The sequence below is a fragment of the Ochotona princeps genome, chromosome 22 (genome assembly GCF_030435755.1).
Source record: "Ochotona princeps isolate mOchPri1 chromosome 22, mOchPri1.hap1, whole genome shotgun sequence".
NCBI classification, from domain to species: domain Eukaryota; kingdom Metazoa; phylum Chordata; class Mammalia; order Lagomorpha; family Ochotonidae; genus Ochotona; species Ochotona princeps.
Window position 1 is genome coordinate 13,537,922 of NC_080853.1, and position 26,683 is coordinate 13,564,604.

Here is a 26,683-nt window from a genome sequence, read left to right on the forward strand (position 1 = left end):
CAGGCTGATAAGCAGGGAGCTGGACTGAAGGTAGAGCAACTGCGACTCAAATTAGTACCCACATGGGATGCCAGTGCTGCAAGCCATATCTTAGCTTGCTATACCAAAGCATGGCTCAGTGTTTCATGTTCTTTATTTGGCCTATAGGGCCCTGCAGTATCAGACATTGCCCCACCATTCTTTTAAATTTTTTATTTACTTGAAAGGCAGAGTGACAGAGAGGGAGATGCAAAAAGATAGGGGAGGAAACAGAGACAGAAACAGACACACAGTGACAGAGATCTTCCATCTATTGATTCATTCCCCAAAAGGTTGTAATGGCCGGGACTGGGGCCAGGCCAAAGCAAGGAGCCGGAAACTTTATCCGGTTTCCTTCTTGGGTGGCAATGTTGCAGGAATCTGGGGTTGTTACAGTACTTTTTCTCCACCAGGTTTGCATCTTGTGTCCACAGAGAATGAGCAGCACAGACAAGAAATATTATAGACTGAGGAGGTGGTTTATTGAAAGAAAGCAGAGCAGTTCAAGCAAAAATGAAAGAAAGAAGGAGAAAGCTGCTGGCAAAGCTGGGAGGGGTCCCTGAAGGAGAGAGCTGATGGAAGGTTGGTTATCTAAGAATGTTATTGGCTGAAAAGGGGACTGTTCTAATACTTGGTCCAAGAAAGGGATGGCTTTAATTGGTTAATTAGATGATCGTGCCAATGGAGACTCACCAGAAAACACACTTTCCAAGACATACAGAATTCTCGCTATCTAGATCATTTATCACAGCACAGAAAAACCGGATTACAACAACAGGCTTCCCAAGAGCCAGGGGCTTGGCTTTTCTTAGATTCTCCAGATAGTGGGGAAGTGCCCCTGGACCCTGTCTACCGGCCGAAGTCTCTCTATCAACATCTTCTTGGTCTGTATTCTGCCAGTTTCCCAGGTACATATGCAGGGAGCTGCTAAAAGCAGAGAAGCTGGGACTCAAACCATCAAACAGAGACTTAACTTGCTGTGCCACACTGCTGGCTCCTGCCCCTCCAACTCTGCATTCCTCAACCTGGGCTCTGGCCCCAACACCTCTACCTGGGCAGTTCCCCCATGGAGTTCTCTGTCACTCAAAGCTCTTGACTCTTTAGATCATGTCTTCCAGTAATTCCTCCTTCTTCATCATTGCAGCTGGGATGGGGCATAGAGATATTTGGGTTGTAGAACCAGGTAAGGTAGACCTGGGTTTGTACCCAACCCCTCCCCAAACTGGTTGTGGGGATTTGGGCAACTTGCTTCATTTTTCTGAGCCTCAGTTACCTCTTGGTCAAACAGGGACCGTCTTGCCCACTTCTAGTTTCAGGAAGGGTCTTTTGGGGTTGAATTGTCAGCAGTGTCTGGGAAAAATGGGGCGAGGTGAGCAGTGGCTGCCATGGTTGCCATGGGCATAGTTGGGATTATCGTGGTCTCCCCAGAAGACAGCGAGTTCCTGTGAGAGGATTGGGCCTGAGTTGGCCCTGGTCCCTTGCAGGGTCCAGGGCCAGGCTATACAGGAACAAGCAGGGACTCCGGAAAATGTTTGTTCCAGGATGCAGGCTGGAAGGAATGAAGTCCTAGACTTAGCCCAAAGTGCAGACTCAGACCTGCAAAGGGCAGAGCCCATCAAGCAGGTCTAACAGGTTCCCTCCTGCAGCCAGCCAGATCTCTGGCTTAGGTTTGCATTGAAGTCAGCAGGGAAGCCTTGGAAGGCAGTGTGGGATTGCAGACCCTAGCAGGAGCTCCTGGGAAGTGGGTTGGGTTCCAATGCAAACATTTCACCCCACGGGCTATTTCCTGATGCACATGCGCCCCAAGGGACAGGGCTTGCTTGCATTTTGGGGGGGAAGAAATGTTTGTGTGGTCACAGTGCAGACCTGTCTCCCATCCAGGGATCATCTGCCTGCAGTCCTTGGACAGGAGGGCTCGTGTTCCTGGCTTGCTGACAACATAGCTGAGGTCTGTGTCTGTGTTTTTGGGAACTCTAAGCAAAGGCGAGTATACTGGTGTACATGTGTGCATGTGCAAGTGGGCTCATGGAGAGCATGTGTGCATGTATGTACACAGCCACAAAAAAAGGTGTGCTGTATGGTTAGGATGGGGGACTGGGCCAGATGGTCACCTTGGGCAGTTGACTTCCCCTCTCAGCATTTCAAGCCGAATGTCCTCCGTGCAGAACTGTTCACAACTTCAGGTATGAACAGTTCTTGTGAAAAGTAACTGAGCTAATGCAAAAGACTCAGCATGGTTCTGGAGGCTCAGTGAACAGCAATGATGGTTTTCTTTGCATTGTGCAGATGCATACACCCGAATGCCAGCTCCAGGATGTTCTATCTGTGTGATCTCAGGTGTTCGTGTCTGAATTTCTTCATGTGTAAAATGGGGATAAGGCTTGTATCTGCTTCCCTAGGTTTCACAAAGTGCTTCCCAGAGTTTCAGGTGGGTGCTGTGTGTTAGGTGCCATTATTCTTGCCATTGTGGTCACCACCATCACATACACCTTTACTACTATGGCTGTCGCTGTGATCAACGTTGCTGGTGTCCACTTACCTCTAGAGAGACACTTGCTGGGGAGGGAACCTCTGAGGCACTTTGTCTGTGATCAGATCCTAGAGGAGATCCTGATGAAATCTTCAGGTGTCTTCCAGGGCAGCTCATGGCCTTGAGTTCAAGTCTTGTCCACCTGTCTCTTGCCTTGGTCTCTGTTCTCAAAGTGCCGTCAGCGGTAGCCTGTCCCTCCCAAGGCTCTTTGGATGGTGTACAGGAGCTGGCTCTCCACCTCACAGTCTGCCTTATGGTAACCACATCTGGCTCCCTGCCATGCCAGGGAGGATTCAAGAGCTTGGCTGGGCCAGCATCCAGGGCCTTCTGCATGTCTTGCTTGACAAGGGTCAGAAGAACAGGAGTCAACCTACTTTGGACCCAGGCAATGGTTCTCACTGAGGCTGCAGGTGGAGCCCCTACCCTGGCACATTGGCAGGATTTCAGCTCTTGTAGATGGAAAAGCCTTTGGCCTGCAACTGGCTCCCTTGCCTCTGTGATCTGGAGATACTGCAACTGGATCCCTTGCCTCTGTGAGCTGGAGATACTAAGTCACTTTCTCCTTTTGTAACATGTGCATGATCATGTGTGGCAAGGCTGCAAATAAGAAATGTGAATGGAGTAAGAAAACACACATGAAGTATTAGGCACACTGCATGGCTGGGGGCGGTGCACAGCAGCACATGTGGCCCCGCTCTCCATGTCTCCAGCACTTTCCTTAACCTGGGTTGGTCTTCAGGGATGGGAGATGCTGGAAAGCTTATAGGGGATTTACTGGTGTTAATCTGCCCCTCCTAAAAGCAGTGAAAGTATGGATTCCTTTAGGCCAAGGCTTAGGATGAATTGGATCTGAGCCTAGAGTGTTAAGGCCTGTCCCTTTCTCTAGGATATGTACACTTGCTTACTGTATCCTTCCTGGTGTCTGAGGGACTGAGAGCTTCAGGGAAGATATGCTAGCCATTCCATTCTCCGTAGCCCAGAGTGCAGTGCATGTGAATTGAAGAGGTGCTCACAGTCTGGCCTGAGTCCATTCATTTTCTCAATATTTACTCAGCACCTCCCTTTCACCCTTGCAACCTTGCAGAGTCTCCTGAAGCCACTAATGGAGTAGATTGAGGGGGTACTCCCAGAAATGGAGAAGTTCCCAAAGTTCCCCTTCTAAATAGCTGAGTGGAATTTGAACATGAAGCTGGTCTTGGCTTCATGCTCCAGGGTCTCTACCTTCATGCAGGCTGGGTGTTTTGAGAGGGAGGCTAGGGCCTTGTACAGTCTCATGGTGCAGGGCCAGGAAGGTGGGAGATGGTGTGGAACAGGGGCCAAGAGGAGCAGTGGAGGGGATGGAGCAGGCTTAGGAGAGGAGGCGATATTGGACCACTCATGAAGGAAGACAGATAGTGCTAGAGGAGAGGGAGAAATTAGTCTTGGAGAGAGCTCAGAGGTGGCCATGGACAGAGCTTCCAGATCAGTAACGGGGCCAGCAGGATATCTCTTTTGGCTGGAGAGTGAGGTTTAGAGGGCCAGGTAGAATTAGGAAGAGGGGTTTACACACAGGTCTCACAGGCCTTGAATGCCGGGGTATAGGGTTTTGGTGTTACCCTGCAGCAGTGGAATCTGTTGTCATATTTCTGCCCTGTGTCCCAGACCATAACCCAGTCCAGGGCTTGGGAGAAGCAGGGATAACCACTTTCTGTCACCTGGGAAGTAGAGATTTGGATTCTGGGATGCTGGTCAGAGTGTGGTAGGGTGTGGAAGGTAAGAGGTACGGATGAATGAAAGGTTGGGGCAGCCTCACCTGGTTCTTCTGTGTCAGCACCCAGAGGGAGGCTCTAGACTGAGAGGGAAGGAAGGAACAGACACACAGAGCACGCTGAAGACGTTTAAGCTGGCTTAATGAAATTGGAGCAATAGAGCGAGACAACCCTTAATATGTTAGTAAAAAACTAAACCAAAACACAAACCCAAACAAGACAGGATGCAGAAAATGAAAACAAAGTAGATGAGTAAGATGGGACCAGAAGTAATATTATGACATTCAGTTGGTATTGACATGTGTCAAGAGTAGTAGACTCTGGGCCTCCTAGTGGCCAGTGGGAGGAGGGAAAAAGGATCAGCCTTAAGGTTCATGGTGTTTCTCAAGGAAAAGCAAGCTCATTCCTTAGGAGTAGCACAAGTGTTGCTGGTTCTGAGGCTGTAGAGAAATTTATCTGGTGGATTATCAATGACCTGGGCAGATCTCTGAGGTCAGAGAGGGGATGATTGGAGGCAAGAGTCTGTTCTGAGAGTTAGGAAGTATTGTGTGTGACCTTGGGAGTTGGTTAGCCTCCCTGCATCTTGATTCCCTCCACTGCAGTTTGGGACACTGGTCTGACAGGTGCAGGGGATGTACTGGGCATCCAATAGCTGGTCAGTAAGGCAAGCCGACTTCCCTCCTTCCAAAAGCTGTCTCCCTTTAATTAAACTTTTTATTGCTTTTTTGCCCTTTCCTGCCTTGTGCCAGCTCCTCCCTCTGTCTGTGGGACCAGGGCACAGCCAGGCAGCTGCTGGCAGAGTGCCTGTTGAAATCAGCAGGGCCGATGAATCGCTCGCTGCTGGGCCTGTGTCCACAGCAGAGCTGCCTGCCGCATTCTCCCAGGGCCTCTTCTGGCTCTGCGGTGGGGCTGAGAACTCCTGTCTTCCTGCCAGCCCAGCCTGGCCCCCATCACATGCTCCCTTAGCACTACGTGTGTCTTTCTCCCCATGGCCATCCTGGAACATGTAGATGATGGTCTATGTATCAGTTATTTCAACATCTATCTCTTGGCTACCATGTGTATCTCAGGCACACTGGGTGTTCCATTCTTTTCTGTCATTTTATTTCTCCTGAGTCTTCCCAACTTTACCTGCTTCAGATGGGACCTAGAGATACATTGGTGAAGTGAATGAATGAACAGAATGAGATTTTGGGATAATGGTCCTGTACAGCCAGTCACCATGTCCATTTTATTATTAAGGGAACTGAATTTTCATGTCTCTTTTCCCTTGTCTCCATGTCAACTTGTACTTGTTAAACTGGTGATTCTGTGCATAGGCAGGAAGGTTGCCCCAAAGCTCCTCCCTCTCCCTCATGGTTAATCCCACTTCTCCTGGGTTTGGAGATGCCTGCTTCCCATATTTTCATCTGCTCGGGACTGTGCTTTGAGGGCCCTCTCAACTCTGCACATCCTTTGCAGGGTCCAGTGTGAAGTGGAAACGAAGATTCTACTGTTGCAAAGTTATTGAGGCAATCAGCTAGCAAAGGCAGAGCACTGAACCAGGCACTGCCCCTCTTCTTCCTCATGGCAGGGTCATGACAGGCTTGGCTACTGCCACTTTCTGTTTCCCCAAGCCTCACCCTATACTCACTCCTTTTCAGTCTCTCACTGAGAAGTCACCTGAATGACGTAATTGAAATAGAAGCAGATGCAGGAAGAGGAATTCCATAGTGTCTTGGACATAGTTTTCCCACTTGCTTAATGGGGATATTATACTTCCCTCCTAGGCAGGCAATGAAAACCCACTGGGCCTTGGGGCCAACGGCTCACGTGGCACATGTCCATGACTAGTCAGATCCAGGTGGTTAGAGGCCAGAGGCCAGAGGCCAGTCCTCCATGGAGGCAGAGCAGGACTGGCCTGATAAGACCGGTGGACTCTGCTCTCTGGGCAGACAGGATGCCTCTGATGACAGGCTCCTGCCTGGCTTGAGGCCAGGCACTGGGGACAGGCTGAGGCCTTCTCTTTATAAACTTGTCGGGCAGACATTGGGCATGTGCATGCATCATCTTTTTGATCTCGGCTTCATTTTGTGGGTGGGAAAATCAAGGTTCAGAAAGTAAAAGTGACCCTTCCCAGGGTAGCGAGCTGGTCAGGGGTAGAGTGGATGAAGGAAGCCAGATCTGTCAGTGCCGTGACAAGGGCCTGCTGGGCATGAAAAGCATGCATCAAAGGTAGGATAGGGTTGTTTGTGGAGCTTGTGTGTATGTGTGTGTGTGTGTGCATGTGTGTGCAGCTCTGTGTGTATTGATGTATTTGTGTGTATATGTGTGCATGTGTGTTTAGGTTTAAGATGCTACTGACTTTCTCTGTGGCTTAAGCAGTGACTGTCAATCAGGCCTGTGGGGTCCCTGTCAGCCATGGGCTGGCCGCTGTCAGTTTTACTCAATGGTATTAAAACTATCAGATGATTGTTGACTGCGTTCCTGGGGTGCCACTTTTACATACACGTTTGGCTATGTTTTTTCTTCCTTGTCTTTATGTTTAGAAAAATGATGATTTCTAAGCTTACAAGTGTACTAAGCCTTTTAGGACAGCTATATAATCTAGTTTTAAAAAATTAAGGAAATGGCAATATAAATAGAAAAACAAGGAGTCAGAGGCCCTGAGATTCTTTCCCCCTGCAAAACCATCATGATTTTATTTATTTAAAAAATTGTTTATTTAAAAGGCAGAGTTGCAGAGAGGAAGTGAGACACAGAGAAAGAGATCTTCCTTCCATTGGTTCATTATTCCTAAATGGCTGCAACAGCCAGGGCTGGGCCAGGTCACAGCCGGGAGACTGGATCTGCATCTGGGTCTCCCACATATGTGGCAGGAGCTCAAGTATGTGGGCCATCTTCTGCCAGATGAATTAGGTGAATTAGCACAGGGTAGGATTAGAAGTGGAGAGTAGGACTGGAATTGGAGCCTATGTGGGATGCCAGCATCACAGATGTTGGCTTTACCTATTACATCACAACTGTCATGATTTTATCCACATGCAGACCCTCCCTCCCAACATATTTCCCACACTGTGGTGCTCACACACCACACACATCTTTTTCACTCTCCACTTAAGGGCTGAAGAGGCCAAGGCCCCTGGCCTGCCTGGGGCAGTGGGATCTGAGAGCTTGTGCACACTGCTTATCTGGTCTGACACAACCGTGATTTCCATCTGGAGCCTTGTGGCCACTTGCTTGCTACATTGTGCCTTGAAAATATTTGCAATCTGAACGTTGGCAGGATGACACTTTTCTCTTTTTAAATGGAGCTGGGGTCTAGCCTTGACCCAGCGCACCCTATGATGTGGCTTGAACCTGGATTTTGTGCTGTTTCTAGCCAGCTATGTGTTAGCAGCTGGATGCGTTCCAGGGCTGCTTTGCCATTACCAAGAATGTACTTTGTTGGACAGCCACAGCACATACTTCCACAGAAGATGTGGACATCCAGAAACTTCAAAGGAACATTTTATTTGGGGTGGCCCCACTGCAGTCAGTTGCCAGCAGCGCAGGGGCCTGTGGGTGCTGGCTTTGGCCTCAGGGGAACTTGGACAAGAAGCTCTGGACTGTAGGAGACAGCCTGGGGCTGGGCTCTCCATGCTGGGAAGTGCTGTCTGGTACTCTGATTCTATTATCTGCTCATACATTTATGCTCCTTCTTGCACTCGGGTACACACACACACACACACACACACATACACACACACCTCTCCCAAAGTTCCTGGTGCCAGTAGCCTTCCCTGCCATACCCACAGCTGTTCTCTGTGGTTTGAATCAGGCTGTCAGATAGTGGGGTGGGCATGCTGGGCACCTGCAGAGCCCTCACTGCATGTCCATTTCTGTCATGGGAACCTCACTTGCTGCTGAGTGGGTCCTCAGAGCCTGTACTGATGAGGAAGTTTGGAGGTATGGATAGAGAGTGTCCTTTTCAGAGAGGCACCCAGTGGGCCAGTGGCAAGGCCTGGCTGCTCTTTTGGACCCAGGAGATGTGGGACCTGGGGTCCTGAGCCAGGGTGTTCTTGTCTGTGGGGACTGTGACCTTTGACATCTTTCTTGCCCTGATGCCAGGACTGATGTTTCCCAGCATGAATCAACACATTTGAACCATGCCTCCTCACTATGGGCTGGAGACAGCATGAAGTTCTCCCATGATGTCCAAGGCCTGATTTCCAGAACCTGTGAAGGAACCGCCTTAGTGTGGCACAAAAGGATTTTGCAGATATGACTAACATTAATGACCTTGAGATGAGCCAATTATGCAAGTGATCTGGGAGAGGCAAATGACATCATAGTGGTCACTGGGTGGTGTGACCATGGAAGCTGAAAAAGAAATGCACGTGGTGCCCCTTGGCCAATGCCCCTCCCTCCGCATCCAGGGCTTGGCAGTCACTCCTGCCTCCTGGCACTGTAAGACCGCAGCTTAGAGCTGCCACTCATCCTGGCAGGTGTACCTGCTTATGGTAGGGTCCTTGCCTGGTCACATAACACATATGATGATATCAGGATGTGCACTCACAGGGCCAGTCACAGAGCTAAGCCATAACAGTCATGAAAATACTAGTCACAGGAATGCTAGCAAGACTGAAGAGAGCACACACCTCAGTCACGCTGCTAAGTGCTTTAGGTTTACATGTTTGGTCCTCCTAACACCACCAGCAGGCAAGTGTCACTTCATTGATCCATTTACCAGAGAGAAAACTAGGACACAGAGGGGTTAACTAACTGGCCTGTGGCCACACGGTTAAGAAGAGGAATGAGTGTTGGATCCCTGGCCATTAGTATGGGTTAGATACTCCTATTCAGACTACAAACTCACTCACTCCGCATTTCCAAACAGCCTCCCTCCTCAGGCTGCCCACCCTCTCCATAAATGCGCTCTCACTAAGGAGCATAGGAAAATTGGGTTGGTTAATCTGAGTTGTGAGTCCCTGCCTCCAAGATGGACTTTTGTGGGTGGGCAAAGTTTCTTTCCATTAGAAAAGAAAGGCTTATTCCCTCTCAGTTCCTTTTTCCCCCTAAGATCCATTTATTTTTATTGGACAGTCGGATTTGCAGAGAGGAGAAACAGAGAGAAAGATCTTCCATCCGCTGGTTCACTCTACAAGCAGCTGCAACAGCCCAGAGCTGAGCTGATCTGAAGCCAAGAGCCAGGAGCTTCCTCCTTAAGGCTTTGGGCCATCCTCTACTGCTTTCCAGGCCACAAGTAAGCAGCTGGAAGGGAAGTAGAGTAGCTGGAATATGAACGGGCACCAATAGGGGATCCTGGCACATTCAAGGCAAGGAAGTTAGCCACCAGGCTACTACACTAGGCTCTCCCTCTCACTCCTGCATCTCTTGAGACTTTTCTCCTTTACACCAGAAGGTTGCTTCTGTGCATAATCCAACTAGAGCCAAGGAGGTAGAATTGGCAGAATTCTTCAGACCTGTCAGCTTCCAGGAGAGGGGAGGGGCCCTCCTGGATCACAGCAGGGCCTCTGTCCCCTGGGGCACCCTGCCCAGTGACCCCCGCCACTATCCCGGAGGCCCGAGCTGGACCAGCCAGCAGCCTGTGGAGATAATTGGTGTTTTCAAGAAGCCCACAGCTGGGGTTGGCCCCACCTCCTTACTTGCCTCTGAGGCAGGGCTGGGCCTGGTCCCTGGACCTGTTTGGCAGGTTTGGAGGCTGTCATTACCAGGCTCCCTGGGAAGGGTCCCAGATCCAAAGGAGGAGGGGGTGGGAGTGGAGGAGGGGTCTCCTGCTGCAAAAGATGGAGCAGGAGAGGGAGTGAGGAGGTCCAGGGGCTGAGGGAAAGAAGTGGAATCACGGGAAAATGGGAGGCCTTGCTTTCTCTCACTCCTGGCTCGGCCTGTGGAGGGGCCTGTGACTCCAGTTTCCAGCGTAATGGGCACAGAGACAACTTGTGTAAGGGGACGCAGATGACTTGAGATGGGATATTGTGTGTGTGTGTGTGTGTGTGTGTGTGTGATAGAGTTAGCATATATATTTGGGGGTATCTGAGTGTATGAATGTGTGAGCTTGAATGTGTATGCGCAAGTGTGTGCATGTGTGTGAGTGAATACATATGTGTGAGTCTATGAGTGTGTGCAAGTGTATGTATGAGCTTATGTATAAGGGTGTGTGACTGTGTGTATGTGTGAGTGTGAGAATGTGTCTATGGGAGTGTATATTGTATACATTTAGGAGTGTATGAGTACGATTGTGGTGTGTGGTTGTGCAGGGCCAGGATGGGGTTTGGTAAATGCCAGGTTAGGACAGTCCTGAAGAGTCAGGATTGAGGGTTTGGGCTTCATCCCAGAGCAATAGGGAGGCTTTGGGGACTCGATCTGGGAGGCTAAAGGGACCTTGAGAGGCAGCAGGATTCGCTTTGTGTTTGCAGCCTGGGTTCTGCCTATAGGCAGGGATTGAATGCTGACACAGCCGCTCCTTTCTGTGCCACCTTGACCAAGCCTCTTGACCCCCTATTGCTCCCTAGTGGGGCAATCCTTGTACCTGCTAGCTGAGCTTAGCTTTCAGTGCAGCTTCACAGTGATCCATGCTTTCTTTCTGAGAACTAACAACAGGGGCTCACTTACAACAACTAACAACAGTGTGTGTGGGGGGGGGTGGGTGGGTCGTGAACCAACAGAAAGAGTGGTTTTCTGGGTGGCCTGGGGAGGCTGAGGTGAGGGGGAGTCTCCCAGCTTGGCAGAAGCCCCTGTGTGAGGGGGCGGGAGAGCAAAGAGGCACTTTGAGGGTCGCCTGTGGGGCCCTTCTCACGGGAAGCAGATGTGGATCGTGGGAGTGGGGGCAGAGAGCAGCCTTAGCTCCTGTACTGCCTGCCTCTGCTCTCATCAGGCCTGGGGAGGAGAGGCTGTGTTTTCCTGCCGTTTCTCTGTGTGCACAAACTTGGCCTGCTCTGAGTCTTTTCCTGTCTATCCTGCTGAAGAGGTGGAAATACCTCAAGAAGGGCACTGCCTGTGCCAGGGCACACGGGCGGTCCTCAGGTGCTGCTCCTGTGCTAGGCACGAAGGGGACCGGCCTCCTCCCTAGGTCCAGTGATCATGTCCACCCTTCCGGAAGTGTCAGGGCCCACCTCACCATCACATGTGGTGGGCCTCCTGCTTCTCTTAGGGTACCATGGGAATGTTTCAGTTCTTCTAAAATCAGAAGAAAAGAACAACTCCATTCTGGATTGTATTGTCCTTATATCGACAACCATACATTTGAATTTTAAATATGTTTCTGTGGAGGCAGGGGTAGGGCAAGCAGCAGTCTGTATTCACAAAATCCTGACACCAAGTACTCACGTGTTAGGGTTCAAGCCCTGCTTCACCTCCCAGAGCCTTAGCCTCCCTATCCACATAGTGAGAAGACGAATGAGTAAAAACCTTTAGCAAAGCTGTTTTCTGCACACAGAAGCGGGATCCAACTTACAAAGTGACTATTGAAGCACGAAGGCTATCAGTCTGAATGCTTTCTTCCTCGATATTTCCCCAGCGGCTGCTGTGCACTAGGATGTGCTGGGAATCCTGCTTGTCTGGCCTCTGCCTGCTCCACTGTCTCTGCAGACCCCGGTTCTCACCTTGCTCCCACCTATGTTTGCATTAATCACCATTCCCAACCCCCTTTCCTTTCTTCACTTCCACTCCCTTCTTGTTACTGCATCCTTGGAACCTCCTTGTACACCTGGCCAGGCAGACCCCTTTGGCCCAGTGGAGGTCAGCTTTCATCTCGTCTCTTGCTTACTGCGGAAGTCCTAGCAGCCTGTGTGCCACCACATCCCTAGGCCCCAGCTGGTTCCCTCTGGACCCTAAGACCCCTGGCCCCCTCCCCCACAGAGCTGCATCCAAATCCATCTCTAGAGTGGTAGACTTAAACTTTTCCCCAGTCTTCTGCAGAAACCTGGGTCAGGCAACCTCCCATTTGAAATCTTGACAACATCAGCCTCCTAATAAAATAAAAGCCTATTTTCTATCTTTTGCCTGCCAAATGCATCATGAGTGATTGATTGATTGATTTAAAGAAATTAAAGTGTGTCACATATTTTATAAGCGACTTAAATACTTGTGCTAGAGCCTGGATATCTGACATAAAGATTCTGGTTTTAAATGTGGAAATAAATATTTTTTCAATACCCAAAACCAATATTAAGATATGAGAAGAAGAATAGCGAGCCAAAGTAGTTTCTTTCCTCTTAAATTGTTCTGAAAAATTGTGCCTGGAGCTCTGAATTTTATATGATTGTGTATATGGCTTAAAAGAGGAGCAAAAAAACTCAAATATAAGCAAATACATGAAAGTAAATGTCTGATACAGTTGAAGAGACTAGATTATGGAGTTGAGCTTCGGCTCCTTTCTTCCCCCTTCCCCGTCATATCCAAACCTGAAATCCTTCCCAGGTGCCTGACTCAGGCTCTCACCTCTCTGGATCTGGCCTGCTTCTCCAGGGTCTGCTTCCTAATTCACTGGTGACCCCTCCCCAACCTGCTATGCTCACACACCCAAAGAACCCCCATGCTCTTGATGTTCCTCCCTGGGCTCTTCCCATGCTTGGAATGCGCCCTCCCCCAGGTGCTCTTACATGTTAGTTCCCTGAGGGTGAAAATCTTGTGTCCTTCTAAACTCCTACAACAGGGCCAGGCGTACAATGGGTGTGTACTAAATATTTAGAAAATTGATCAACCAGCCTGGAGAACTCCTCAAGCATCAAAACCTCAGCCAAGCATTCTCTGCCCTTTGGGCCACGCCTGCCCCTGCTGCAGTGTCTGGCACTGTAGCCTGGTCTTCCGCACTGGTTTGTATTGGCTTTCTCTTGTGCACTATTTACACATCTGCAAAGATGGGGGCACTTCCACCTTTGCAGCAGGTAGATCTGTACTCTGATCCTGCTTCTGTCCATTCATTCATTCATTCATGTGATTATTCACTGAACAAAGATTATTGGGGCCCTATCACTTCTGTGCCGATCACTGGGTTGGTGCCTGCTTCTCATGGAACTTAAGGTAAGCATGCTTGAGGCCCTTTCTGTGGCCCAGCTCTGATAAGGGTGCTTCTCCCCTGGATGGGGGCTGATGGCAGGGACGTTATGAGGCACACGAAGTAAGCGGCATGCAGCATGGTAGATGCTCAGGAGGTTTTGCCTGGGTCTCAGCTCCCTCTGTAGGCTCAGAGCTCCTCCCTAGGACCTCTCTTGTCTTGGACACAGAAGAAGTGACAGAGAATGTCAGCTGGTATAGAAGATACCTGAGTTACTCTTTGTGTCTGTTTCTGGTGCGCATGCATGCACACACACACACACACACACACACACACACACGCACGTTGTGCATGCTCACATATCCCTATCGCCCACCTGCAATGGTCAGATGTGACCAGACCACTAGGATCTTCCAAAGTGCAGAGCTATTCTTCCCTGGGGCAGTAGGCCAGAGCCAGGGGCAATCAAGAGTGCCAGAAGCCCAGGATTCTCAGGTCTGGGAGGGTGCAGGGTTGTCCCAGGGCACAATGTGCCCAGTCTGTGACCCGAGATGGCTGAGGTCCCAGAGGTGGCACACTTTCACTCGAGTTCTCAGAATCCCTGGAGCCAGTGACGCAGGGCAGATGAAAGAACCACCCCCACCCACCCCCAATCCTGTGTCTTTGTCTGGCCACTCACGCCCCAGTGCTCCACATGGGATCAGACAGCCATAGGCCCTCCATTGAGCAAACAGCACTGCATGTGAGCAGAGTTTGGCCTCGGGCCTAGACAGGGCCAGCTGGGCACTGTGGACTCTGTTCTGCAGCAGTGGTGGGGCAGACGGAGCACGTGGATGTTTGGGGCTCTAACCTTAACTTCAACCTTAAGGCAAAAGCTGGTGCACGTCCCTTGTGGGCTGATAGCCTCAGTTTTGTTGACTGTATCGGGATCTGACCAGTTGGTTGGAGAAGCAAGGCTTGAAGCCTTTTTTTTTAGGTGAATTCATTTATTTGATGCATTAAATTAGGCAAAGAAAAATATACGTGACTGCGAAAAAAGAGTCATATTCTCAGACTACTTGGGCATAGAGCAGTGGTCAGAAGTAATGAATTATTGCATGGACCCCAGGACTTAATGGAGAGAGCACCCTGTCCAGGCCAGTGCGAGGCTTCCAGCTTCACCGAGTCCAGGACCACGCATGCTTCTTTATACTCTTCAGCTTCTTCTGAGTCTTTTTCACTTTCCAGCATCTGCTGCAGGTCAGTGTAGGTGGCCTCCAGCCTGCGCTGGCAGTCAGGGGTCATCACACGTGGCTCCTGCAGGATCTCAGCCTGATTTTTAATGGCATAATTGTCACCAACTTCAGCTTTCACTTTTTTCAATCTTTTCTTCTTGCTATTTTGCTTCTTCCTCATACCTCACTTTTTCTTTGACCAATCGCTTCACCACTCAGGTCTTGACTTCGATCTGCCTCACACGAGGTCAGCCATGGTTCCCTGAAGCCTTTTTTGCTTCTTTGTTTTTCTATGAAAGTCTTGGGCTTGGGGTCAAAGGACAGGCTTAGTTCCTACACATATAGTTCTGGTGCACCTCCCCTCAAACCTCTTGCATTCTGAGTCGTCATCTCCATAATCTGCCATCCTCCTCGGGGATCTTCTGGGTTATGTGAAAAAGTCTGAGGAGGTGAGAGGGGTGAGGACCCCAGGAAGCCAGTCTCAGGCCAGGAGGTGGGATGCCAAGGATTCTAGAGGTGCAGCTGGAGTACAGGGTGGAGTGCGCTGTGTAATAGACCCAGATTTTAGTGGAGGCGATGATATAGTTTCATATTTGGAAAAAGATTTTGAAATAGCAAACCTCAGGAAATAAGACTTGCTTTGTGGATTGGGATATTATGGAAGACTTTCTGCAAGGGGTGATGCTTAAGCCTGGACCATTGCAGTTGCTGTTTGCTGAGATCAACTGTTCCCCGTACTTCAGCCTAATGTTTTGGGGTTACTGTAAGAGCATGACTGAGAAAGACTCGTGTTTTATGAGGAGGGATGGGAAGGCTTGTGTCACGGCAGTGATCAGAGGAAAAAGAAACCAAATGAATGGTCAAGGAAGGTGGTGAAGGAACAGGAGGGAGACGTGAACAGAGTGGTTAGTGGTCCTGTGGTCAGGCTGGGTCCTGCTGCCGTTCAGCCGCTGTAGCCTGCCTAGCCTGTCCTCACACTCAGCCTCAGGACGTTTGCACCTGCTGGTTATGCCAACCACCGGCTATGCTCCTGAAAGCCCCATGTGCTCTCCCACCTGGGGTTTGTCATCCAGATCCTCAGTCCTCTGTCCCTGCCTCTCCCATGTTGATCGGACACTGCCTCACTGGTCACCTTCACAGGTCTGTCCTGTTCTTTCACCAGTTGCAGTGAGATTCCCCTAAGGCTATGTATCTCTGTGTGTCACTGAAAAGCACTTTTTCAATGTCTGTCTCACCTCCTGGGCTGCGAGCCCCTGAGGGAAGGCCCTGAGTCTGCTTTGCTTGTCACTGTGTCCTGTCCTGGCACTGAGCCAGGCACCATGAAGCAATGCATTGATCTCAGAGGAATGAAGGGAAGGGCTGTCAAAATCCTCAGGATGCTCGAGTCTAGGTGTCTAGCAAGTCTGTCCTCTTCGTTAGCAACCTGGGCCACATAGGAGCCGTCACATGGTTCCCATGGTGCAGCATGCAAGTCCACCACCAAGTTCAGAGACTTGAGAAACGAGTTGTCATCAGACGGGACCTGATGATCTACTCAGTGCTGCAGAACAAACCACACCCAGTTTGCTGTGTCAAGCCACATCCCTCTTGGTGTGAGTTAGGAAGGGATACAGAGGAATAGGATCCACTTCCAAAATGCTTCTGAACTCCCACACTTGGTGCCGGCACTAGGCTGGGCGGCATGTGCTTCTGATGCTGTGTGGTCTCGAGGTAAAGGGTGTAGGACAGTTGAATTTTTTTATGGCAACTCAGGATTTTAAGCGCAACTGTTCCACTAAATGAAGCAGAAGGCACATGGCATGCTAGCTATAGCCTAGGAAATCACATGGCATCACTTCTGCATTTTCTTGGTCAAAGTCCATCTGGTTATAGGGGAAGGAGCATCAGTTGCTATCTCAAGGGAGCATGAACAACTATGCTTTAAAACTGTTGTAAATGGTTTCTGATATGGCAGCTGTCTGGGGTCAGGCAGGCCAGTGAGCAGATATGAACTGGATGAGCAAGTATGTTTCTTGCTCATCTTTTAGTGTTGGAAAAACACTTCAACATTTTCCAGGGAGAGGAGGAAAGAGGTGTGATGCTTTAGAAACCTGGGTTCAAGTTCTGACTTTATTGCTGAGTGTCCATGGCATCTTGGGTAAGACATACAATCCTGTGATTTTCACTTCCCTTACTTGATGCTGTTGGGAGGACCCTGTGAGCTTCTAGAGGAGATTCCAATACAAGGTGTGTGTTCAATGACGACTAAGTTTTGTGATTGTTACGGCTCTGCTAAGTGGAGAGTTAAGAACAGAGTCCTACCAAACAAGCAATCTTCCTGGTGTTTGGGCAACCATGGATGGGAAATTTCAGCTTAGATTCTTGGACCCGTTGCTCAGCATGAGTCTGGAGACAGAGAAGAACAGTTTGACAGAGCTGTCAACACATCTGTCAGCATCCACATCTGGGACTGTGGGAGGGTGGCAGGAAGGAGCTAGGTGCAGAGCATTGCTGTAGAGTGTGATGGTGGTTGCATTCACTCTTGATGGAGGTCTTGGGGATATTCCCAGTGGCTCTCCTTTGGTTTGATCTTAGTGTTTATCACAGATTCAGTTGCTGCTTTTGCTCAGAAGGAATGAAGATGGAAAAAATTCAGTGGATCGGGCTGGCTCTTAATACTACCTAATAGGTATCCAATACTGTGTTAGGTGCTTTTTATATATCATTCCATTTGATCTTCTTTGAGGCTTTATAAGGCTTACTTCACAGGCAGCCAGGGAGACCCAAAGAAGCCAAGTGGCTTACCTAGGGTCACCTGGTGTGCCCAGAGCTGCCAAAATGCTAATGCAGCCCCAGACTGTAGACAGAAGCAAAGTGTCCCAGGCAGGGGAGGAAGACACACTGTGTTTTGTGCTGGTTAGGTCACTTCCTGGGGGCGGAGGTGGTGATGGTAGTGGCTCTCATTTAATTCCGACTCTTTGGAGTCCATCTAGGAGAGAGAATAAGACAGAAGACCTCCGAACCATGTTTATGGTGGAGTCAGTAAGGAGGGAGGTGTGTTGGCAGTGAAAAGCATTCTCTGACAGAGGAGAAAGCTGATGGGGCAAAGGTCATTCCCTGGTATCTCAGAGGGGTTGCTGTGAGGTGGTACCAGCCATTTAGAGTGGCCTGGAAATCTGTGGGGTCTGCTGTGATGCACTGAGCTTTCTATCACTGAGGATGTTGAAGCTGCCATGGGTTTCAGTGTTATGGAAGGCAGGCCTGCAGCAGGAGGGCTGGCAGATCTGTCTACTCTCCTTGGTATGGTGCCTGGTGTTGAGCAGGAGCCTGATCCATGCAACTCTCATGGTCTAGGCCAAGGGCTTACCTGGCTTCTCTATAAAATCACTTTTGGATCCAGGCAGCTCTTTGTGTGCTAAGGAGGTAAGAATTATTTTAATGGTGACCAGGCGTCTTAACTTGCTTCATTTGAACTTTATAATAATGGTAATAACTGTGTATACCTTACAAGCTTAGGGTGGCTGAGACAACTAAAGCACAGAGAGAGGTGGAGCAACCTGCCCAAGACCAGGAGTAGCCAGGAGTTGAATCCAGGCCTTTGGCTCTGCTTCCTGCTGTCCTTGTCTGTGGTCCTCTCAGGGGACACGTGTGATCCTGGGAGCCTCAGGCCCGCACTTCAAAGAATGGCATGTGCTCCTGCTTTCTCTTTGCTCTGCCTCTTGGATCGTTGGGTTCAACATCTGGGAGATAGGACATCTGACATGATGCTGAGCCTCAGCTGATGGGTTTGGGGATTTTCCTCCAGTGAAAGGATGTATTTTTGATTCACCAATGCGCCCCTGTGCGAGGGACTGTGCTAGGCCCTGGAAAGCACTATAAGCAACAGGAAGCTGGTGGGATGGTGGAGGCACCAGCAGGCAGGAGAGAACCTAGGGCAGGTTAGTGGGCCCTGGCTCATGGTAGACTTCAGTGTCCTGATTGTATGCCCTGGAACTTCACCTTGCAGTGCGTCCCAACCACCTGGGGAACTTTATCTTGCTGCCCAAGCCTGCTGTACCTCTGTCCGGGGCAGGCTCAGATATGGGTAGCCTTCAGGTGTAGCCTTGAGCTAGCAACTGCTGGACATGGTAGACCCAGACCCCAGCTCCTTCCCCAGGCTCAAATGACTCAACACCATAGCTCCCTGCAGTCTGAGCTGCAGCTGTCCACAGTAGGGGGTGGGATGGAGCCTGACCTGTGCTGATGGACTGCTGTCTGCTGCCTTTCCTGATTCTGGCTCCTGGGACACCCTCCTAAATTAACTCCCTGCCCTTGATTCTTCATTGTAGAATCTGCTTGTAGAGAGACCCAAATGACTGTTGTGCAGGGAAAACCTGTAGGCCTCTGTGGGTCAGGAGAGGGGTCTCATCCCCCAGTGAGGTCTGGGTTGAGACCTCAGGGAAGGAAGTGGATAGTCAGCCAGCTAAAGAAGAACAGAGGGAGGAGGATGGACAAGCGTTACAGCCAGGAGACTAGGATTTGAGGAGGCTCAGAGGCCAGTGAGGGTATAGCACATGTGTGAGCTGTCAGGGCAGGGAGGGGGCATTGTGTCTGGCTGGTGGGGTGGAGTGGGTTGGGGTGTTCTGAGAGGTGTGGCAGACCCTGGATTGCAGGGAGCAGTGAGTTTTTATTCTAAGCCTCTCCAGGGAGCATGGTTGGCTTTGGGAGTGTGAGCCTGTGGGGCCTGTTTGGAGGGAGGTTGAAGGGTGCAGGCCCCATGGGATTGCCTGAGGTCCCTTTCAAGGAACTTCCTCTTGCCGCCAGTCCCCTCTCTCTGGAGCCTGTAAAGTTGGGCACTGTGGGTAATTACAGGCCTGAAGAGGCCCAGGGCAGGGAGGCTGGGACGGGTGGGGGGTGGGCAGGGTGTCGGCCGACAGGAGCCATCATGTTGGCCTGACTACAGTGAGGGAGCACACAGACATCGAGGCCCCCATAAAGTTACCTGGAGGAGGCCTTTTTACAGGCATTCTGGGCTGGGCTGTGACATCACTGGGAGCCAATCCAGGGCTCCCCCAGCCCTTGTTTCTTCTCTGGAGGCTGTTTTTGTGGTCATTGAGGTACCTTCTGGGGACAGAGGATGCTTTCTTGGGCTGTGCCAGTCTTCCTTCAAAGGCCATCAGCCCCGAGTCCTGCCTGTTGCCTTCCAAGGCAGAAGGGCCTCCCAGGCGGCTGACCATCTACCTGGGATGCCCCACAAGCACAGCTTCAGATGTACCCATTTGAGGAAAACGACTCCCCTGGGTTGAGAAACACAATAACAACAGATCACAGACTGTGGGGTTGGAGAGATGTGACTTGAAACCTGGCTCCACTCCTTACCACCTGTGTTGTTCTTGGACAAGTTTCTATCTTATTGGAGCCTCAGTTTTTCCATCCGGAAAACAGGCATGCTAATATCCACTCTATGGGGTTATCAGGAGGAACGGACTTAATGGATAGGTATTAAGTGTTCAACAACCATTAGGTAGTATTTTGACAAGCCCACTCCTCCTTACAGCACTTGATTTAAAGGCTTAAAAAAAATCCTTCCCAGGTCTGTCTATTTCCCACACTACGTTTATGGGGGAGATGATCTTAAGGAAGACGGAAATGTGGCCCAGACAGGCTGAGGGTTTGTGAAAGCTGTGCTGTCTAATTAAGTGCTGTTTGTAGTCCTTTTGTGAAGCCTGATCATTTGTTAGCTCCAGTTAAAAGAAGCTGTAAAACCTATCTATAACCCAGCTGAAAGTTCAGAAAACTAGAGAAAAGACCTTCCCCATAAGACTGCCCGCCTGGCATTGCAAGTACAGTGACTTTTATGTTAATGCATGGTTTGTACAAACTGCTGTGTACAATAAACTTGAAAGGTGAATGCAGTCTAAAGTGCCTTTGCCTGCTGGACCAACCTTGCCAATGATCATGTTAATGGCAACTTGTTCTTTCATCAAATTGAAGCCAGGTATTGTTGAATTTTCCTTTCAGGTTTCCCTTGCTTAAAATAATGCATCCACGAACACTCTTCTTTTTCCACCAAGTGTTTCTTGGTCTTCGTCTCATTTCCTTTGCATACATTCCCAGAAGCAGAATCAGTGGGTCTCTGGGCAGGAACATTTTTGTGGTTTGTGATACATATTTTCCAATTTACTTTCCATAAAGGCTGTTCTAATTTACTTTGCCTCCAGCATAGTTTGCCCATTTAGTGATTTCTGGGTAACTCTACCAGCATTAGGTATTAGTGTTGTTTTGTTTGCCACTAAATAAATTGTTGCATCTTTTTGTTTTAAACTCACATTTGCTTTGATGACTTGTAAACTCATACGCTGTATGTATTGTGTGAACTGATTGTTTGATATATATATAATGGTGGGGGATTCCTGCTCCAAAGTAGAAGAACGCCTTCCCTGCATGCTTGTGAAAGGCAAGTGGATTCTGTCCTCTTCCAGATTGTAATGATTAGAAAAAAAACCAAACCAACCAACCAACCAAACAAACAAAAACCTTGGGCTGCCTCAAAGTTGAAATAAAGAATCACAGAGGATCACAGCAGACCATAGGTGCTCAAGCTGGATCCTGATGAATGAGGCTGTGCATGTGGCTTCCCGGGCTGCATGTCAGCCAGTGGTTCCCCCTATGACTTCCATGAAGTGCTAGTGACAGCTGGGACCCAGGTGACTGCAGTGTTGAGCAGTGACTTGCTGGGCTGGGGAGGGGATGTGGTTGGGAGTGAGTGGGCTAAGTTTGGAGGCTACATTGAGTGAATAGGACCTATTTAGAAAAGGGTAGGGACAAGAGCTGGCAGGCAGGGGTGCATGGGAGCTACTGCAGGTGAAAGGGGTCACGTGGTGATTACCCATCTCTGACCCAGTCCAGAACCCAGCCCCAGATGAGCATTCCTGGAGTGTCTGACAAGGGAGTGCTATGAGCGTCCAGTTGTGGCTCCCCAGCCGAGCCTGTGGAAGGTGTCATTGTGGGTTGAGGGGCAGCCAGGAAACCAGGCAGCAGCACCCGTGTTCTCTGTTCCTGGCCCCAGCAGGCTGTCCTGGCACAGCCCCGTCTCCTTGCTTGTTCTCACACAGCCTCTGCCCTTGCATGACCTCTCCTCCTGTTCTCAGGCTGATCTTGACTCCAGCCACCTCTGGGCTTCTCGGATTTCCATCTTCACAGCCATGAAAACACTTATGTGTGCACGTGACAGGAACAGGCAAAACATGCCTGTGTCCACCCCTTTCATGTCCCCTAAGGCAAGGAGCTTCTCTTACTAGACTCCGAGCTCCTTGCTCAGGCTATATTTTAAAATTTATTTTGAAAATATTTATTTATTTGAAAAGCAGAGTTACAACATAAGAGAAATTAGACAGAGGGAGACAGAGATCTTCCATCTGCTGGGTCTCTCCCTATATGGCCACAATGGCCAGGACTAAGCTGAGCCAAAGCCAGGAGCTAGGGATTTCCGCTGTGTCTCCCCCATGGGTGACAAGGGCCCATGTATTTGGATCATCTTTTGTTGCTTTCCCAGACACATTTGCTTGGAGCTGGATTGGAGATGAAGAGACCAGATTTGAACTGGTGTCCATATGGAATGTTGGCATCACAGCTGGAGGCTTAACTCACTACAACACAGTGCTGGCCCCTTGCTCAGACTATAAAGGGGACGCCTCTCTGTGTCTTCATTCTTGCCGCACCAGTGCCAGCTCTTCTTCCTCTAAGAAGCCTTCCCTGACCCCTCTGGTCAGTGTTCATGACCTACTCTGTTCTCTGTGACAGCTTTTATAGTCCTTCCTATCACCCAGGCTTGTAACTGGTCTCTTTATAGGTTGGTCCTGCTTCCCCAAGGCTGAATTCTGTGGCTACATTTCCCTCATTTCTTCCTCCCTTGATTGAACACCGGCCCTGGCAGACTTTCAAGGCACGCTTGCTGAGTAAGTGGGTTGATACTACGAACCCTCTACCACTTGCAAAATGGCGTTACCATATCACTTCTGTGCTACCACCTTGTGGTAAAGGTGGATAGGCTGGGTGTTGGTACACCCATTTTCCAGAAGGTGATAGTGACAGCAGCTGATACTCAGAGTCTCAGTGTGCTAGGTCCACTGTGCCAAGTGCTTGCCTCTAGAACCAGCAGAGAGAGGCTGGTGCTGGGAGGGAGAGACTGAGGCTGCTGCGGACAGGTAACTGCCCAAGGCCATGCTGTTGGGAGGAGTCAGGGTTGGACTCTGGCCATAGTTGTGTGTCTTGTCCAAGTTCCTACTCTCCCATGTCCCCTCTTCTTTTAGCATCTCCTTTCCAGCCTCTACCTCTGGACCTTGAGTCCTGAAGAAAAGGGACCTCCTCTTATTTGCCCTTGTAAGTCCAGTGCCCAGGACAGGGGCAGGCACAGACAGGTGTCTGTAAATGCTGGTGACATGGCCCTATGAATGGCGGGGCAGATGGATGGCTCATGTTAGGTCCGGCTGTGTTGCAATTGGGAGAGTTTCTGTTCTTGTGCAGTATAATCAGGATGTGGGGGTTGGGTTTAACTTGGGGCCGATCTTGGGCTCGAGTTGTTCTGGTCATAAAACACAAGGTGTGGCCAAGCGGGGATATGGTGAGCAACGTGCTCGGCCGCCCGTGCATCAGATATGTCTTGCCAAATACAGGGCAAAATGCAATGTCCTGGGAGAGCAAACAGCCACCTCCCTCCTGCGCTAGGCAATAGGATCATTTTGCTCCATCTACACACACATTCCTCTCCTCTGCCTGCTGATGGCCTTGGGAGATAGCGTGCCCTGTGTGTGTCTCAGGGTGTGGGGAGCAGCAGCCATGAGCGGGGTGGATGCTGCGAGGGCCCTTGCATGTGGGCGGAGTGTGTGCACTCCGCAGACTCTGGACGCAAGCAGGATCTTGGCTCCCAGGGCTGCAATGTCAGACCGGGCCTGCCAGGGTCAGTGTTGGCTTCCCTGCTCGATTCTGTGCAGAGACTGAATGGCTGGCCAGCAGACTCCAGCCGCAGGAGACAGAGCTGGATGAACTCAATGCTGGTGCCCTAGGCACTGCATGTGGGGCCCAGCTGGCTGGACAGGGGGTGTGGTAGTTTGTTTGCACTCAGGGTCCAAACACAAAATGCAGGGTACTGATTTTTTGTTACTTCTTCTCTGTTTCCCCATCAGAGCACTCAGCTTTGCTCATGTGGCCTTTTTCAGATGCTAAGAGACGCTAGGAGGAGTGAGAAGAACTCGAATTGACCGAGCATTTTGCTCATGCAGAGCATTTTCATTTACTTGCTGACATCTAAGAGGTTAAATATGTAGATCTTAGAACTAGAAAGACTTGATTGAAGTCCTGGCCCTTCTGCTTTAACAGCTATGACCCTAGCAAGTCACTTCACCCAAGTCTGCCTCATACAGCCCCAACAGCAGAGAGCCTGCGTGCATGTGAACTTTGATTCATTTGTTGGAAAGGCAGAGTGACAAAGAGGGAAGGAGAACCAGGGTGAGATCTTCCATCTGCTGGTTTACTATCCCGAACGCTACAACAGCAGAGGCTGTGCCAGACCAAGGCCAGAAACCCAGAGCTTTTTTTGGGTCTCCCATGAGGGCGCAGGCGCCCAACAACTCGTGCCGTTCTCTACCATATTCTCAGGTGCATTGACAGCTAGCTGGCTCGTAAGTGGAGCAGCCGGGATTCAAATTGGCACCCATGTGGGATACTGGTGTTGCTGGTGGTGGCTTTACCTACTATCCCACACACAGATGTCCTGGTTTTATTTTTTAATTTGAAAGGGAGGGAGAGAGGAAGAGGAGGAGGAGAGAGAATCTCCCATCTTGTGCTTCACTCCCCAAGAGAGACTGAAACTGAAAGCCGGAATCTCAGGCTGGGTCTCACACACTGGCGTCAGGACCCAGTTACTTCAGCCATCACTGCCACCTCCAGGATCTATAGGAAAGGAACCTGGAGTGAGTGTGGAGCTGAGCCTGCTCCCAAGCACTTCACTGTAGGATTGTGTGTCTTCGTCACTAGGCCAAGTGCCCGTATCTGCGTGCATGCTCAGACCCTGCATGTTGCTGGTGTTTCCTTGGGGAGGAGCTTGTGGGGCTATCCTAACTGCACCAGGCTGCCCACTGCACGTCCCCTGAGGCACCGGGGCTCAGCTACATGCTCATGCCCAGCTGCTCACAGCCCCTGCTGCTGTGCTGTGGCCTTTTGCATCTCCAGCCTCACTCAGTCTCCTGGAGTTTTCTATTTGGTCCTGTCCACGGAAGGCTTTTTACAACCACTTGTCTGGGGCAGGTCCCTTCAGTGGTCATTTATTTCCTTTTTTGGCCCTTTGCCAGGCCCGAGGATTCTTTCTTCCCATGTTTTCCCTTCCTATGTGTGTTTGTGTGTGGTATATGTGTAGCATGTATTATGTATGTAGCATGTGTGGTCTATGTGTGGTGTGCCATATGTGTGTGTAGTGTGATGTGTGTGACGCGATGTATGGGAGAACAAGTGTGGTAGAGAGGGCAGGAGGAGAATAAATAAGTGTGTTGCTTGCATGCCGGGACTCCAGGTTTGCGGTAGGTGGGCACGCATGAGTGTGAGGGCTGACTTCTGTGTGCTGCATGCGGGTGTGTGCGAGGAGGAACTCAAGAGTCTGCTGGTACATAGGCAGGCGCCCCCATGGGACGCTGGAGCATCTGTAATTTTCAGCCCAACCTGTGCCAGTGTGTAATGTGGGAATGTGCTGGTGAGGGTTGTGGGAGAGACACACACACAGGATCACCAAGCAGACTCTTGTATAGGCCCGTGATCCAGGGGATCAGCTGCTCAGGCCCCTCTCTCTGTGCTTCTGCAGGCTTATCCTTGGGTACTGTTCAGGACTGCGGGGCTGGTACAGAACTGCATCACAGTTCCAGAATTCTCTAAGGAAGAGCTAGTTGCAGACCAGGGGAGGGGTGTAGGGGCAGCCAGAAGACCCAAGAGTCCCCAGCCTGGCTTCCTGGAGCTGCTGGGGTCCAGGGCCTGCCTGGCCAGGCTCAGATCTGCGTTCTTCCCTCCTGCTGTTCCTAGCAAGTCTCATTCCAAGCCTCAGTGCTGGGGGCTTCGAGGCCACAAAGCAAGCACTCACGCTTCCTTCCGCTCCTGTGTTCAGAAGGTTCATGGGTGTCTCTCTCTTTGATCATTGGTACTTTGATGCATTTTCTTTTCAGGAAAAATATTTGTTGAATGGATGATGATGCGTGAGGTTGCTCGGGTTACCTGGGGAAGCAGGGATTCTGAAGCAGGCCTGTTCTCCAACCCATGGAGCAATGCATGGGTTCACACTGGGTGGAGTGTGTGTGTTGTGTGTGCAAGCATGTGAGTGTGAAAGTGGAGGAGAGGGGCAGGCAGCCCCTTCTCCCCAGGACATCCTCAGAGTGGAGGCTACTTGGGCCACATCCCAATCTCTAGGTTTCACCCTTCTGGCTCCCAGGGGGTTGGCCCTCTGAGTGTCAATCCCAGGTCCCTGCTTTCCTGGGAGGGGCTCTGGTCCTCACAGGGATTTGTACCAGCAGCTAAGCAGATAATTGCTTGTCAGATTGATTGAAGGCTTTTCAAAATGTCTTTTCCTTGAAACGGTCTCCCATCCCCCATGAGCACATGATTTGAGTTGGAACTGTTTCTCCTCAGCTTTTATTCCACCACCCCTTCCTTCTCAAAGTAGTAATTACTGCCCAAGGAGCCCTCCATGCGTTTCCCGTCATCAGAGGCTGAAACTAGCAGCTGCTTCCTCCGCTGGGTGAAGGACAAGCAGGCCAATTAGGGAAGTGCCCCACCCCCAGCCTGGCCTCAGCCCCAAGGGCTCCTGGTGGCCTGGACAGAGCTGATGGGCCTGTCTCCTGCTGTGGGATGGAAGATGGGAAGGAACTGGCCCACTGACCAACTGAGGGAGCTCCTGGCCCTCTTCCAAACCCTGGGACTTCCTCCTTTGTCCCTTGCTCCCTGTGTGTGTGTTTGTGTATGTGTGTGTGCAGGAGTGTCACAGGCTCTCTGGGACACCTGCATTGGTTTTCCCAAGATAACTCACCTTTGACCCCTTCAGATTTGCAAAACCTCTAAGATGTGCATCATTTTAAGTGTCTGAGGGGCTGGGAAGATTACAAGATGGGTGGTAATGCAAGGGTGATGGAGTGCTAATCCTCAGGTCTAGGTGATGGGCTTGTGGGAGCTCATGGCACAGTGCCTTGAATTTTTCCATGAT

At 50.3% G+C, this 26,683-nt stretch overlaps 1 pseudogene; it reads right to left on the reverse strand.

Annotated features, from left to right (window-relative positions):
• Positions 1 to 14,314: 14,314 nt before the first annotated feature.
• On the reverse strand, positions 14,315 to 14,735 carry LOC101536423 (tubulin-specific chaperone A-like; annotated as a pseudogene).
• Between the last annotated feature and the right edge of the window lie 11,948 nt (positions 14,736 to 26,683).